This window comes from Oreochromis niloticus, linkage group LG3 (assembly GCF_001858045.2).
Source record: "Oreochromis niloticus isolate F11D_XX linkage group LG3, O_niloticus_UMD_NMBU, whole genome shotgun sequence".
Taxonomy (NCBI): Eukaryota; Metazoa; Chordata; class Actinopteri; order Cichliformes; family Cichlidae; genus Oreochromis; species Oreochromis niloticus.
The window spans coordinates 76,709,249-76,712,920 of NC_031967.2; the positions used below are offsets into that span (position 1 = coordinate 76,709,249).

General features: G+C 34.6%; 1 long non-coding RNA gene across 1 annotated transcript; it reads right to left on the reverse strand.

Annotated features, from left to right (window-relative positions):
* Positions 1–1,788: 1,788 nt before the first annotated feature.
* LOC109199317 (uncharacterized) lies at positions 1,789–2,411 on the reverse strand. Its single transcript, XR_002059740.2, has 3 exons — positions 2,353–2,411; positions 2,046–2,266; positions 1,789–1,961 (listed from the first exon to the last, which is right to left on the reverse strand). It is a non-coding gene; the product is annotated as an uncharacterized LOC109199317 (long non-coding RNA).
* Between the last annotated feature and the right edge of the window lie 1,261 nt (positions 2,412–3,672).

Below are 3,672 nucleotides of genomic sequence, written 5' to 3' on the forward strand. Positions count from 1 at the left end.
GAAAAGGCTGAAGTAACCTCAAAGTTACTTGTTTAACTGTTAAAAATTACTAGAAACATTAGAAAAGGAAGAAAATCAGCCAGCAGATAAACTGATGTGGAACAAAACCAAGGGAAAATAACAGAGTTTACACAGCTGGTGAAATCTAAAAATGGCAACAAAAAAACCAAACCAAAACAAAACAAACAAACAAAAAAAACAAAACAAAACAAAACCCACACAAACAACATTTAGTTAATAAATGAATGCAGTCAGAGATAAAAACACCCCAAAATAATGTTATTGAAATGCCAAAGAGTGGAAGAAAGCTTAGAAAGTAGAAAACCAGTAGTAGAAAAGTAGAACATTCAAATATTTTTAGAAACATATGATACAAAATATTTACTCAGTTGTTTCCAATGATTACAATAATGGCATACAGAAATAAAAATCCCATTTGGGATAAACAGAAAAATATTAATAGAAAATGCAAATCAAATGGATCTAAGATCTATAAAAACAATTGAAGCATATGTTGGAATTGTGAACATATCCTTGTTTGCCATGTTTATGTTTATGGCCCTAAGATGCGCAGACACATGATAGGCTATTAACTGCAAAAATATACACATATATAAACAGCAAGCGAGAGACAAAAATATATCCTCTGATTTGCTGGAGTTTTGTGTAAATACCATTTGGCAAGGATAAACAACATGTTCTAATGCCACGTTAAAATTTTCATAAGCTTCATTTTTTCAGTTGGTTTACAGTTTCCTGATTTTATGATAAATATGGTACCAATCTACAAAATACTGTCGAAATGAAGTCCACATTGTGATATATTTGAGGTGTGGAGAGTCACACAGCTGAACAATCGATGTGCATATTTAAAGAAACAGGGATCAAATAAAGAACATTATTGTAGAATAAATTACAGTGAAAATAATCACTGCTTTGCGTTATAGAGTGACTTATGATGAGGTATTAATTGGGTTAACTTTACCTCTAACAGCTTTTCACATAGTGCTGTGACCAGGATGAAATCCATCATAAAGTAACTGTAAACAGTAGAACCATTAGCATGAATGTTATGGTTCTACTCTGATCAAAACAAAAGTCAGCTGTGTGACCTGATATAAAATGATAAAGAGGAACACATATAAATGGATGTGACCTTTATGAACTTTTCAAAATGACTTTATATGTCTGACCCATTATCTATATATATTAGAGCAGATGTGGAAAACCACTGTTAGACCTACTCTATACTAATGTAGTTACTGACACCCCATACTAAGGCAGGATTCATACAAACACACATTATTTATTCTCTTAAACATTTTCAACGGCTGAATTGTGAGATTGTGTAATTTCTATAAAGAATATGTGTAATGGTTCAATAGATATAGTTATTTAAATGTCCATAATAATCACATGATCGTTTTTGTACATCCTACAATTCAAGATTTAGAGCTGTGTGTTTGTATGAATTCAGCTTGCTATACTTATAGACTTAGATATATTAATCCACTATTTACCCAAACAAGTTACATTGTTTGGGTAAATAGATTGGGTTTGTCCTACAAAATAATTATTCAACAATAAAAAAAAACACAAAAAACATCTAGACATTAATCCAGAGTTCAGTTTCATATGTCTGATATTGTTTGTTAAATCTGGTGACACAAACACAGTCAAAAATTCATTGCTAGTGTGACATGTGGTCCTTTTTGCCTTTAACCAATGATATGCTGGTTACTTGGACCAGTTTAGTATTTGCTGTCACAGAGGAATGTTAACCATAAATCCAAAAGACAAAACTGAAAAAATATGTTAATTGCAAACATGTTTTTGCTTAGTAAAAAGATTGAAATTACATGGAAACTGTCACCTTAAAGCCTCATTGTAAATAGCATCACAAACAGATGTTTTCCACACAGTTAACAAAGCTCCACCACATCCGATCACTGCATATAAATCTAAAAGAAAACAAAAACAAATAAAATGTAATTGACACAAGGGAAGACTTTTGATTTAATAACTAAGCTTAAAATAAGTGTTACCTTTGAATATTTGTGGGAAAAATCTGATGCTACCCCAAGAATTCAAAGCCACACTGGAAACGATGACAGGCTTGCACCCCTCTGTTCCTGGAGTGAGGTACCTGATCAGTAGCAGTGAGTTGACAGAAGTCGGTGTCTGTAAGAGTGGCCAAACACTGACACTCTGTCCACTTGCGTAGAGTCTAAGAAGCTGGAATGCAGGCACACTGTACGAGCTTGTTCTAAAAAATACAGAAAAAGGAACATTTTATTTGTGTTAAGGCCTAAAAACTAGAAATAAGTTATAAAATGGACAATGTTGAAATACCTTATAGGTGCTGCAGGCCACATAACCAGAATCCAGAGCAATCTCACACTCACATGATGGTGAGGAAAGACTTGAGCTCTGCAATGAGGTTTGAATGTCTCAGTTGGGACACTGAAGAACTCAGAAGACAGCAGTACCTGCACAGAGAGACAGAGTAGAAAAAGCATAATTTGTAATCCATAATGTGAATTAAAACTCAAAAAGTGTCAACAAGTATAATCATTTGAGTGTGTAATTCTTTATGCAATAAACAGAATTTAAATTAATTAAATGAATTAAAAGCACTGACATTTTTTATCAAAGATAAAGAATCATACGTCTCTCTGCTCTGAGGATCACTGAGCATCTCTGACAGGAAATACAGTTTCCTCAGTATCAGTCATAATTGATGGTTTCAGAGGTGTGTAGTGTGGCAGCATGATGATGGTCTCCAGATCAGGCAGGAGGTCAGGTGATGGGTGTGTCATCTTCTCCATTGAAGACACACTGGTATGGCAGTTCATAAAACAGCAGTCTCCTTGGGGCATGTAGTTATCTGTGCAGTCCAGCACAGATGGATCAGGTTTGGCTCTGCAGTTCATGAAGATGGTGTTAAGATGTTGTTGTTTCAGCTGAGGATGGTGAAGTTTGAAGGTTTTCCCACAAAGGAAACAGGACTGTGTGTGCTCTGTCTGAAAAAATACATCTACAAAACATAAAGTGCTTTTAACACCACCCACCCACCCTCCCTCCCCACCCAACCAGCTCAGCCCCCAAGTGTCTATGTAATGCTGGTATGGGGTGTCAGTTACTAAATCTAATTAGTGCGTCAGAAAGCGGGGGCTACACCTAAAGCCCACACTTTCTGATGTCTTTGTTTATTAGCAGCTTTTTCCAGCTGCTCAGAGAATTCTGACTTGGCCTTTATCCACCCAAACCCAAACCCACCCGGATAAAGGCCAAGTCAGAAAATGGATGCAGAAACTTTCCATGTACTTCTAAATCAGATTTAATATATATTCTGTAAGCTGTAAAAATGTTTTTCTCTACATAATGTATCAATATAGACATCTCTGGTAGCCTAAAGATAGTTTAAAACTTTTAACATTTTTTTACCTGTAAAACATGATAAGCAAAACCTCATTCATCCCCAAAACATTTGATTCTACAAAATTTACTATAATCAAGAAAATATAATTGTCTGTTATTATTCATGTGACCCATAATAAATACCTGCATTTATCTGGGATTTATTTATTTACTATTTCATATTTGAAAGCCCTTTGAGGGGAAGCTCTCGTTTCTTGAGATACATACGTCAGAGTAAAAAAAGTATCAAAA